Source organism: Hyla sarda, chromosome 2, assembly GCF_029499605.1.
Source record: "Hyla sarda isolate aHylSar1 chromosome 2, aHylSar1.hap1, whole genome shotgun sequence".
Lineage (NCBI taxonomy): Eukaryota > Metazoa > Chordata > Amphibia > Anura > Hylidae > Hyla > Hyla sarda.
In genome coordinates this window covers 513995813-514009226 of record NC_079190.1, presented here as the reverse complement: position 1 = coordinate 514009226, position 13414 = coordinate 513995813, and the positions used below count along the sequence as shown (strand labels likewise).

Here is a 13414-nt window from a genome sequence, read left to right as displayed (position 1 = left end):
ACTGGATGGCGTATTTGCCTACAGAAGAACTTCCTTGGACTTGGTTCAGCAAAGCAGACTCGGCAGAGGAGGCCCGGGCTGGCTCCTCGAAGACACTACGGACTTCAGCGAAGAAGGACTGGACAGTGGCTGTGGCAGGATTATTGCGGTCCCAGAGCGGTGTGGCCCATGACAAGGCCTTTCCAGACAGAAGACTAACTACGAAAGCCACCTTAGACCGTTCTGTGGGAAATTGGTCCGACAACATCTCCAAGTGTAGGGAACATTGAGACAGGAAACCACGGCAGAGTTTAGAGTCCCCATCATATTTGTCCGGCAGAGACAAGCGGAGGCTAGGAGCGGCAACTCGCTGCGGAGGAGATGCAGGAGCTGGCGGAGGAGATGGTTGTGCAGTAGAGGCAGAAGTTGCTGTAGCATGGCGGTCAACTGTGACAGCTGTTGTCCTTGTTGGGCGACCACGGTGGCGAGGTCAGCGAGACTTGGCAGTGGCACCTCAGCGGGATCCATGGCCGGATCTACTGTTAGTATTCGTCAGGCTGGAGGTGGATCCTCTGTGTCAGCGAGGGATTGGCGTGGACCGTACCGGTGGACCGGTTCTAAGTTGCTACTGGTATTCACCAGAGCCCGCCACAAAGCTGACTGCTGAGAGTGGCGTGGGACAGGAGGACTAGACAGAGGTGAGGTCAGACGTAGCAGAAGGTCAAGGCTGGCGGCAAGGTTCATAGTCAAGGGTAACGGCAGAAGGTCTGGTAACACTGGTAAGGCAATCACAGGAACGCTTTCACTAGGCACAAGGCAACAAGATCCGGCAATGCAGGGAAGGGGAAGTGAGGTAATATAGGCCTGGAGCAGGTGAGCTAATTAGACTGATTGGGCCAGGCACCAATTAGCGGTGCACTGGCCCTTTAAATCTTAGAGAGCTGGTGCGCGCGCGCCCTAGAGACGTGACAGCCGGGGACCGGGACAGGTAAGTAGATTGGGATGCGATCCGCGAGCGGGCGCGTCCCGCTATGCGAATCGCATCCCCGCCGGCAGTGTCAGTGCAGCGCTCCCGGTCAGCGGGTCTGACCGGGGCGCTGCAGAGAGGAGAACTACGCAAGCGCTCCGGGGAGGAGCAGGGACCCGGAGCTCTCGGCGTAACAACCTGTTGTTACATTCCTCCTGCCGAATGATCAATGGAGGGTTAATATTGTTTATCTTCACATTCATGGGTGTCTTATAATATTATTAGTGTTAGTAGGATAAGGGTTTGTGACATTAGGGTTAGTAAGGTCAGTGTTAGTAAGGTCAGTGTTAGTAGGGTCAGTGTTAGTAAGGTCAGTGTAAGTAAGATCAGTGTTAGTAAGGTCAGTGTTAGTAAGGTCAGTGTTAGTAGGGTCAGTGTTAGTAAGGTCAGTGTTAGTAGGGTCAGTGTTAGTAAGGTCAGTGTTAGTAGGGTCAATGTTACGCTGAGCACTCCGGGCCCCCTGCTGGCCTCGGAGCGCTCACAGCGTGTGTCCCCAGGCAGCGCTCCGGCGTCTCGGTGTGTGCGTCCCCACTCTCTAGGGCGCGCGCGCGCCGGGACTCTTAGATTTAAAGGACTGGTGCACCAGTGATTGGTGCCTGGCCCAAAGTGGTTATTAAGGGTTAAGGTTTGACAGAGGCAGTGCTGGTTGGACTTAATTAGGCATTCACCTGTGCACTACATATAAATACCTTCTCCTCCCACAGCCTCCTGCCGGATCTTTGTGCCTTGTGCAAGTGTTCCCTGTTGTTCCAGTGTTACCCTGCCTGTTGCCGACCCATTGCCCGTGACTACCGCATTAGAACCTGTGCTGCCTGCCCTGACCATTGCTACGTCTGACTACGCTTCTGCCTATCCCTCCTGTACCGCGTCTATCTCAGCAACCAGAGGAGTTGAGTCGCTATTGGGTGGAACGACCTGGGGATTACTGCCGCAGCAAGACCATCCCGCTTTGCGGCGGTCTCTGGTGAAAACCAGTAATCTCTTAGACTCCGTTCCCCTGGTACGGCCCACGCCATCTCTCCTCTGGTCCAGTGGATCCACCTCCTGCCATCTGACCGGACAGTGACAGTAAGATCCGGCCATGGATTCCGCTGAGGTACCTGATCCTATGGATCTGCCTATGGTCGTTGCCATGAAGGCCCGCCAGCTCCAGCAGATGTCTGCCATGTTGCAGCAGATCATCTCTACCCAGCAGAAGCCTACTCTACCGCCTGTTCCTGCTCCTCTGCCAGCAACTGTTTCCAGAGTACTCCTGTCCCTGCCCGAGAAGTATGCTGGAGATCCGAAACAGTGCCGTGGTTTCCTTACCCAGTGTTCTCTGCACCTCGAGATGTCGGCCGACTTATTTCCTTCTGAGCGTGCTAAGGTGGCATTCATACTCTGTCTGCTCACCGGGAAGGCCCTGGCCTGGGCTACACCATTATGGGACCGCTCTGATCCTGCCACAACCTCCGTCCAGCGCTTCTCTCGGGAGTTTCGGAGTGTATTCGAGGAACCCGTCCGGGTATCCTCTGCAGAGAAAGCTTTGCTAAATTTGACCCAAGGAGGCACTTCTGTGGGTGATTACGCCATCCAATTCCGTACTCTCGCCTCATAGTTGAATTGGAACAATGAAGCCCTATGTGCTACATTCAAGAAGGGACTAAGCAGTGGGATTAAGGACATTCTAGCTGCACGGGAGATACCTGCTAACCTTGGTGACCTCATTCTCCTGGCCACAAGGATTGACAAGCGTTTCTCAGAGAGACAAGAGGAACTCCTTCAAGAAAGAGAGAAGGCTCGTACAGGATGCTATACTCGCTTGTCTCTGTTTTTTCAGCATCCACTGCACCTCTTCTCTGGGCCTCCCGCCGTGGAAGCCAAGCTAGTACCGTGCATTTCCTCAGAGACTGTCCTCTCCGTCCTCCGCGTTCTGGGAAACGCACGCACCTAGTAAACGTAGGAGAGTCGTTGCTAGGTGTGGATTCTTCCTCTCCACGCCTGACGGTATCTGTGCAGCTTTCCGTGCCTGCCAAGTCTTCCTTCACTGCCACAGCCTTCTTGGATTCTGGATCTGCCGGCAATTTCATCCATGCCTCCTTGATAGACAAGCATCAAATTCCTGTGGTCCGTTTGTCCAAGCCTTTTTTTCATCTCTACAGTCAATGGAGAGAGACTTACTACTACTGTCCAGTACTGCACTCCACCTCTACAGATGGACATTGGCTTTCTGCATACTGAAAATTTGGAGTTCTTTGTCCTACCCTTTTGCTCCTCTGAACTCCTCCTTGGTTTGCCATGGCTTCAGCGCCCTTCCTGGATTGGACCACCGGAGAAATCCAGAGTTGGGGGTCTTCTTGCTTCGGCCGCTGCCTCAAAACTGTACCCGTCAAGCAAGACCCTGTTGCTTCTCCGCCACCAGGCCTTCCAGAACCCTACCACAGTTTTGCCGACGTCTTTTGTAAGAAGCAAGCTGAAGTTCTTCCACCTCATAGACTCTATGATTGTCCGATCGATCTGATGCCAGGGACTACTCCTCCTCGGGGTCGTATCTATCCACTCTCTCCACCAGAGACTCTTGCCATGTCGGAGTACATCCGAGAAAACCTGCAGAGGGGTTTCATAAGGAAGTCCTCTTCTCCAGCTGGAGCCGGTTATTTCTTTGTTACTAAAAAGGATGGCTCCCTCCGCCCATGCATAGATTACAGAGGACTTAACAAGATCACAGTTAAGAACCGTTACTCTCTCCCCTTGATCTCTGAGCTCTTTGACCGTCTGCGTGGGGCCAGAATCTTTACCAAGCTGGATCTCCGTGGAGCTTACAACTTGATCCGAATTAGAGAGGGTGACGAGTGGAAGACCGCATTTAACACGCGGGATGGACATTTTGAATACCTGGTGATGCCCTTTGGCCTCTGCAACGCGCCTGCCGTGTTTCAAGAATTTGTCAATGACATTTTCAGAGATCTGCTTTACACCTGCGTGGTCGTTTACCTTGATGACATTCTCATTTTCTCCTCAAACCTTGAGCAACACCGGGAACATGTACGCCAAGTCCTTTCACGCCTTCGAAGAAACCGCCTCTACGCAAAAATCGAGAAGTGCCTGTTCGAGCGGCCCAGTCTGCCCTTTTTGGGGTACATAATTTCCGCCCAAGGTTTACAGATGGATCCGGCTAAGCTCTCCACAGTTCTGGACTGGCCACGCCCCTCTGGACTTCGCGCCATCCAAAGGTTTTTGGGATTTGCCAACTATTATAGGCAATTCCTCCCTCATTTCTCCACCCTGGTCTCTCCCATAGTGGCCTTGACCAAGAAAGGTGCTAATCCCAAATCGGGGCCTCCTCAAGCAGAAGAAGCCTTCCAGTCCTTGAAAGCCGCTTTTGCCACCGCACCTGTACTTTCCAGACCGGACCCCACTAAGCCTTTTTCTCTGAAAGTGGATGCCTCCTCCGTGGGTGCCGGAGCCGTGCTCACCCAGAAGTCACCTAGAGGCAGGACCCTAACTTGTGGCTTTTTCTCCAAGACCTTCACCCCAGCCGAGAGAAACTACTTGATTGGTAACAGGGAGTTGCTGGCCATCAAATTGTCTCTTGAGGAGTGGAGACATCTTCTTGAGGGATCCATCTGGTGTCCATGTATACGGACCACAAAAATCTTTCCTATCGTCAGTCCGCACAGAGGCTCAATCCACGCCAGGCTCGTTGGTCCCTGTTCTTTGCTCGCTTCAATTTTGTGATCCATTTCCGTCCGGCAAGCAAGAACATGGTGACGATGGGTAACGAGACTACTCCCCAGCATATTATTCCACCCGAGCGATTGATTGCCTTTGCTCCTGTGGACCTACGCTCTCTTCCTCCTGGCAAGTCCTATGTGCCTCCTCGTCACCGCCTTCAAATCCTCAAGTGGGGTCATGCTTCCTTGTTTGCAGGTCACCCAGGAGCCCTGAAGACACTCCAGCTAATCACCCAAAGATATTGGTGGCCTTCCGTGGAGAGGGATGTCTCGGACTACGTCCAAGCTTGTGCGGTCTGCGCACGGGACAAGTCGCCTCGCCAGAAACCAGCTGGATTGCTCTTACCTCTCCCTGTTCCGGAGACCCCATGGTCCCACATCGCCATGGATTTCGTGACCGACCTTCCTCCTTCCCTTGGCATGACTGTCATTTGGGTGGTAGTGGACCGTTTTTCCAAGATGGCACACTTCGTACCACTACCTGGGCTGTCCTCTGTGCCACTACTGGCTAAGCAATTCTTCAAGCACATTTTCCGTCTGCATGGTTTACCCACGCATATTGTTTCTGATCGAGGTGTGCAGTTTGTTTCCAAATTCTGGAGGGCTCTTTGCGGTCAGCTCAAAGTGAAATTAGATTTCTCTTCCTCTCACCACCCCCAAACAGACGGTCAAGTAGAACGAGTGAATCAAGTCCTGGGAGATTATCTCCGACACTTTGTTTCTTCTCGCCACGACAACTGGTCAGATCTCCTTCCGTGGGCAGAGTTCTCTTACAATTACAAGAATTCCAGCGCTTCCAATAAATCTCCATTCTTTGTGGTCTACAGACGTCATCCTCTACCTCCTCTGCCCTTGTCTACCTCCACAGCAGTTCCCGCAGTACATGAGCTCATCCAGGACTTTTCCACCATTTGGCGTGAGACTCGTACTGCCCTTTTACAAGCCTCTGCCCGCATGAAGTCCCAAGCGGATAAAAAAAACGCAGAGCTCCTCCGGTTTTTTCCTCTGGAGACAGAGTGTGGCTCTCAGCCAAGTACGTTCGTTTTAGGGTCCCTAGCTACAAACTGGGTCCTCACTACTTGGGACCCTACAAGATTAAGAAGAGAATAAATCCTGTGGCTTATCAGCTCCATCTCCCTTCCTCCCTTAGGATCCCTAATTCGTTCCACGTCTCCCTCCTTAACCCTGCCATCTTTAACCGCTTCTCCCCTAAAATCACCACTCCCACTCCTGTGGCTGGCACATCTGATGTCTTCTCCGTCAAGGAGATTTTGGCTTCCAAAGTGGTTAGAGGAAGAAAATTATTTCTGGTCGACTGGGAGGGCTGCTCATCCTGAAGTTCTCCAGTACCAAAAAGAGGGGGAGACCAAAGGGGGGGGGGGATTGTTACGCTGAGCACTCCGGGCCCCCTGCTGGCCTCGGAGCGCTCACAGCGTGTGTCCCCAGGCAGCGCTCCGGCGTCTCGGTGTGTGCATCCCCACTCTCTAGGGCGCACGCGCGCCAGGACTCTTAGATTTAAAGGGCCAGTGCACCAGTGATTGGTGCCTGGCCCAAAGTGGTTATTAAGGGTTAAGGTTTGTGAGAGGCAGTGCTGGTTGGACTTAATTAGGCAGTCACCTGTGCACTACATATAAATACCTTCTCCTCCCACAGCCTCCTGCTGGATCTTTGTGCCTTGTGCAAGCAGTCCCTGTTGTTCCAGTGTTACCCTGCCTGTTGCCAGCCCGTTGCCCGTGACTACCGCCTTAGAACCTGTGCTGTCTGCCCTGACCATTGCTACGTCTGACTACGCTTCTGCCTATCCCTCCTGTACCGCGTCTATCTCAGCAACCAGAGGAGTTGAGTCGCTACTGGGTGGAACGACCTGGGGATTACCGCCGCAGCAAGACCATCCCGCTTTGCGGCGGTCTCTGGTGAAAACCAGTAATCTCTTAGACTCTGTTTCCCTGGTAAGGCCCACGCCATCTCTCCTCTGGTCCAGTGGATCCACCTCCTGCCATCTGACTGGACCGTGACAGTCAGTGTTAGTATGGTCAGTGTTAGTATGGTCAGTGTTAGTATGGTCAGCGTTAGTATGGTCGGCGTTAGTATGGTCGGCGTTAGTATGGTCGGCGTTAGTAAGGTCGGCGTTAGTAAGGTCGGCGTTAGTAAGGTCGGCGTTAGTAGGGTCGGCGTTAGTAGGGTCGGCCTTAGTAGGGTCGGCCTTAGTAGGGTCGGCCTTAGTAGGGTCGGCCTTAGTAGGGTCGGCCTTAGTAGGGTCGGCCTTAGTAGGGTCGGCCTTAGTAGGGTCGGCCTTAGTAGGGTCGGCCTTAGTAGGGTCGGCCTTAGTAGGGTCGGCCTTAGTAGGGTCGGCCCTAGTAGGGTCGGCCCTAGTAGGGTCGGCCTTAGTAGGGTCGGCCTTAGTAGGGTCGGCCTTAGTAAGGTCAGCCTTAGTAGGACTGGTGTTAGGAATACTGGGGGAGATTTATCAATACCTGTGCTGAGGAAAAATTGCCCAGTTGCCCATAGCAACCAATCAGATTGCTTCTTTCATTTTGCAGAGGCCTTGTTAAAAATTAAAGAAGCGATCTGATTGGTTGCTATGGGCAACTGGTCAAGTTTTCCTCTTCTCAGGTTTTGATGAATCTCCCCTACTGTGTGTGAGCATAGCCTGATAACGTATCCAAACAAATGCCCTCTCAGCCAATGGACAGAGCGCTCCGCCACCACTTGTTCGGATGATTTCCTGTCTGACCAGTCGCCCTCATCCAGCTTATCGATCATTGTCTTCCAACCTGTTCGCCTACACGCATTGCAGAACTACAACTCTCAGCATGCCTTTGGCTGTCTGGGCATGCTGGCAGTTGTAGTTTAGCAACAGCTGGAGGCACCTAGGTTGGGAAACACTGTTATAGATTGAGGCGGAAACTTCTGACCTGGAAATTTTCTGGGCAAAGCGAGGAAGTTAAATCCTAATGATTAACCCTTGAGGTGCCAGACTCATGAATTATTCAACCCTCCCCCACATGGGGCTGCTGATCACTGTAATGTTACCTCTGATCCTGTCCCTATCCCCTCAGCCGGCCCTATAGTATACAAAAAATCCAAATTAATGATTAGATGAGAACCGAGCACTGAACCTCGTGACCGGACACCGTGTGACTACAAAGAACCCCAATATAGGGTCAAGGAAGCAGCAGAACCCCAATGTAAGACCCCTGTCAGACAGAACCCCAATATAGGGTCAAGGAAGCAGCAGAACCCCCATGTAAGACCCCTGTCAGACAGAACCCTAATATAGGGTCAAGGAAGCACCAGAACCCCCATGTAAGACCCCTGTCAGACAGAACCCCAATATAGGGTCAAGGAAGCAGCAGAACCCCCATGTAAGACCCCTGTCAGACAGAACCCCAATATAGGGTCAAGGAAGCAGCAGAACCCCCATGTAAGACCCCTGTCAGACAGAACCCCAATATAGGGTCAAGGAAGCAGCAGAACCCCCATGTAAGACCCCTGTCAGACAGAACCCCAATATAGGGTCAAGGAAGCAGCAGAACCCCCATGTAAGACCCCTGTCAGACAGAATCCTAATATAGGGTCAAGGAAGCACCAGAACCCCCATGTAAGACCCCTGTCAGACAGAACCCCAATATAGGGTCAAGGAAGCAGCAGAACCCCCATGTAAGACCCCTGTCAGACAGAACCCCAATATAGGGTCAAGGAAGCAGCAGAACCCCCATGTAAGACCCCTGTCAGACAGAACCCCAATATAGGGTCAAGAAAGCAGCAGAAACCCAATGTAAGACCCCTGTCAGACAGAACCCCAATATAGGGTCAAGGAAGCAGCAGAACCCCCATGTAAGACCCCTGTCAGACAGAACCCCAATATAGGGTCAAGGAAGCAGCAGAACCCCCATGTAAGACCCCTGTCAGACAGAATCCCAATATAGGGTCAAGGAAGCAGCAGAACCCCAATGTAAAACCCCTGTCAGACAGAACCCCAATATAGGGTCAAGGAAGCACCAGAACCCCCATGTAAGACCCCTGTCAGACAGAACCCCAATATAGGGTCAAGGAAGTAGCAGAACCCCCATGTAAGACCCCTGTCAGACAGAACCCCAATATAGGGTCAAGGAAGCACCAGAACCCCCATGTAAGACCCCTGTCAGACAGAACCCCAATATAGGGTCAAGGAAGTAGCAGAACCCCCATGTAAGACCCCTGTCAGACAGAACCCCAATATAGGGTCAAGGAAGCACCAGAACCCCCATGTAAGACCCCTGTCAGACAGAACCCCAAAATAGGGTCAAGAAACCAGCAGAACCCCAATGTAAAACCCCTGTCAGACAGAACCCCAATATAGGGTCAAGGAAGCAGCAGAACCCCCATGTAAGACCCCTGTCAGACAGAACCCCAATATAGGGTCCAGCAAGCAGCAGAACCCCCATGTAAGACCCCTGTCAGACAGAACCCCAATGTAGGGTCAAGGAAGCAGAGGTATAGGCTGCTGTCTGCAAGGACTACATATCCCAGCAGACCCTGCCAGACAGAGCCCCAAATCTCAGTGGGATACACGGCAGGTAAGGGGTTACAGGATAAAACTATTATTTCTGTTCTTGATGCTGTGTTCATCTTGAGCGCAGCTCTGAAGCGGCAGAATTAATAATGCATCAAAATATCCATAAGTAATTATGTGGAGTATACAGAGCACAGACGCTTCTCCGTGATATCAGCCTGTGTTATATATGGTGTTACATAGGACTGCAGGTGACATCTACTACATTATCTGTACTCAGAGAGTTATCACTGTGTTATATATGGTGTTACATAGGACTGCAGGTGACATCTACTACATTATCTGTACTCAGAGAGTTATCACTGTGTTATCTGTGGTGTTACATAGGACTGCAGGTGACATCTATACATTATCTGTACTCAGAGAGTTATCACTGTTATCTGTGGTGTTACATAGGACTGCAGGTGACATCTACTACATTATCTGTACTCAGAGTTATCACTGTGTTATATATGGTGTTACATAGGACTGCAGGTGACATCTATACATTATCTGTACTCAGAGAGTTATCACTGTGTTATCTGTGGTGTTACATAGGACTGCAGGTCACATCTATACATTATCTGTACTCAGAGTTATCACTGTGTTATATATGGTGTTACATAGGACTGCAGGTGACATCTACTACATTATCTGTACTCAGAGAGTTATCACTGTGTTATCTGTGGTGTTACATAGGACTGCAGGTGACATCTATACATTATCTGTACTCAGAGAGTTATCACTGTTATCTGTGGTGTTACATAGGACTGCAGGTCACATCTATACATTATCTGTACTCAGAGAGTTATCACTGTGTTATTTCTGGTGTTACATAGGACTGCAGGTCACATCTACTACATTATCTGTACTCAGAGAGTTATCACTATGTTATCTGTGGTGTTACATAGGACTGCAGGTCACATCTATACATTATCTGTACTCAGAGAGTTATCACTGTGTTATCTGTGGTGTTACATAGGACTGCAGGTCACATCTATACATTATCTGTACTCAGAGAGTTATCACTGTTATCTGTGGTGTTACATAGGACTGCAGGTCACATCTATACATTATCTGTACTCAGAGAGATATCACTGTTATCTGTGGTGTTACATAGGACTGCAGGTCACATCTATACATTATCTGTACTCAGAGAGACATCACTGTGTTATCTGTGGTGTTACATAGGACTGCAGGTCACATCTATACATTATCTGTACTCAGAGAGTTATCACTGTGTTATCTGTGGTGTTACATAGGACTGCAGGACACATCTATACATTATCTGTACTCAGAGAGTTATCACTGTGTTATCTGTGGTGTTACATAGGACTGCAGGTCACATCTATACATTATCTGTACTCAGAGAGTTATCACTGTGTTATCTGTGATGTTACATAGGACTGCAGGTCACATCTATACATTATCTGTACTCAGAGAGCTATCACTGTTATCTGTGGTGTTACATAGGACTGCAGGTCACATCTATACATTATCTGTACTCAGAGAGTTATCACTGTTATCTGTGGTGTTACATAGGACTGCAGGTCCTACATTATCTGTACTCAGAGAGTTATCACTGTGTTATCTGTGGTGTTACATAGGACTGCAGGTCACATCTATACATTATCTGTACTCAGAGACTTATCACTGTTATCTGTGGTGTTACATAGGACTGCAGGTCACATCTATACATTATCTGTACTCAGAGAGTTATCACTGTTATCTGTGGTGTTACATAGGACTGCAGGTCACATCTATACATTATCTGTACTCAGAGTTATCATTGTGTTATCTGTGGTGTTACATAGGACTGCAGGTCACATCTATACATTATCTGTACTCAGAGAGTTATCACTGTTATCTGTGGTGTTACATAGGACTGCAGGTCACATCTATACATTATCTGTACTCAGAGAGTTATCACTGTGTTATCTGTGGTGTTACATAGGACTGCAGGTCACATCTATACATTATGTGTACTCAGAGAGTTATCACTGTTATCTGTGGTGTTACATAGGACTGCAGGTCACATCTATACATTATCTGTACTCAGAGAGATATCACTGTGTTATCTGTGGTGTTACATAGGACTGCAGGTCACATCTATACATTATCTGTACTCAGAGGGTTATCACTGTTATCTGTGGTGTTACATAGGACTGCAGGTCACATCTATACATTATCTGTACTCAGAGAGTTATCACTGTTATCTGTGGTGTTACATAGGACTGCAGGTCACATCTATACATTATCTGTACTCAGAGAGTTATCACTGTTATCTGTGGTGTTACATAGGACTGCAGGTCACATCTATACATTATCTGTACTCAGAGAGACATCACTGTGTTATCTGTGGTGTTACATAGGACTGCAGGTCACATCTATACATTATCTGTACTCAGAGTTATCACTGTTATCTGTGGTGTTACATGGGACTGCAGGTCTTATCTATACATTATCTGTACTCAGAGAGTTATCACTGTTATCTGTGGTGTTACATAGGACTGCAGGTGACATCTATACATTATCTGTACTCAGAGAGTTATCACTGTTATCTGTGGTGTTACATAGGACTGCAGGTCACATCTATACATTATCTGTACTCAGAGAGACATCACTGTGTTATCTGTGGTGTTACATAGGACTGCAGGTCACATCTATACATTATCTGTACTCAGAGAGATATCACTGTGTTATCTGTGGTGTTACATAGGACTGCAGGTCACATCTATACATTATCTGTACTCAGAGTTATCACTGTTATCTGTGGTGTTACATGGGACTGCAGGTCTTATCTATACATTATCTGTACTCAGAGAGTTATCACTGTTATCTGTGGTGTTACATAGGACTGCAGGTAACCCTGATACACTATAAGTGATCTGACATAGTCAGCTCTGCTACATAAGTTCCCAGTGGTTGTAAATGAAGAGAAATGGTTGAGCACTCACCTGTTGGAGCCGGGGCTGAGAGGTGAGGAGTGTAAAGTATCCAGGGGTCTCCAGTCCTCAGGTCCTGGTGTCCTCTCCGTCAACAAGGGCTGAAGACCTCCAAAAGGAAGACGAGTGACCCTCAATGTCCCGGACCCCGCACACTCTGCTCTGTATCTCTCTCTACAATGCTGCTCTGTATAACACTGAGATCTATGACAGCGCCTGGTGTGTACAGAGTCCTGACAGGAACTACTGGGACTCCTGTATACACCAAGACCCCATATACATACACTCATATATACTGCTACAAGTACCCCCTATATATATACACTCAAATATAACACTACAAAGACCCCTATATATACACTCATATATAATACTACAAGTACCCCCTATATATACACACTCATGTATACTACAAAGACCCCCTATATATACACTCATATATACTACTACAAGTACCCCCTATATATATACACTCAAATATAACACTACAAAGACCCCTATATATACACTCATATATAATACTACAAGTACCCCCTATATATACACTCATGTATACTACAAAGACCCCCTATATATACACACTCATATATACTACAAAGACCCCCTATATATATACACTCAAATATAACACTACAAAGACCCCTATATATACACTCATATATAATACTACAAAGACCCCCTATACTGATCTCCTGATATTACACTAAGCAGACCCCCTATATATACACTGATATATAACACTACACAGACCACTATACATGTCCCTATACAACACTATACTGACCCCATAAACCAACTACAGGCTGTATGACCCTATATACCAGCACAGTGACCTTGTATACCAGACCTATAGATCAGCTTCTTCTAGTAGGATCTCTACAGCTGTAATGTAACTGAGCTCAATCCTCCAGCATCATCCCCAGAGCACAGCCCCCCCCCCCTAAACTGATCCCCCTTCTCTATATCCTATCTGATCTGAGCCCCTTCTCTATATCCTATCTGCTCTGAGCCCCTTCTCTATATCCTATCTGATCTGAGCCCCTTCTCTATATCCTATCTGATCTGAGCCCCTTCTCTATATCCTATCTGATCTGAGCCCCTTCTCTATATCCTATCTGATCTGAGCCCCTTCTCTATATCCTATCTGAGCCCCTTCTCTATATCCTATCTGATCTGAGCCCCTTCTCTATATCCTATCTGATCTGAGCCCCTTCTC

At 48.8% G+C, this 13414-nt stretch overlaps 2 protein-coding genes across 4 annotated transcripts in view; one reads left to right on the top strand and one right to left on the bottom strand.

Annotated features, from left to right (window-relative positions):
• Nucleotides 1-12579, bottom strand: part of CASR (calcium sensing receptor) — a 262212-nt gene extending 249633 nt beyond the window's left edge. Inside the window, exon 1 of the mRNA XM_056559968.1 lies at nt 12211-12579. The gene's annotated coding sequence lies outside the window, so the exon portion shown is untranslated. The remainder of the gene's footprint in view (nt 1-12210) is intronic.
• Nucleotides 1-13414, top strand: part of LOC130357300 (uncharacterized) — a 55820-nt gene that overhangs the window by 12568 nt on the left and 29838 nt on the right. The gene's annotated exons all lie outside the window — the stretch shown is intronic.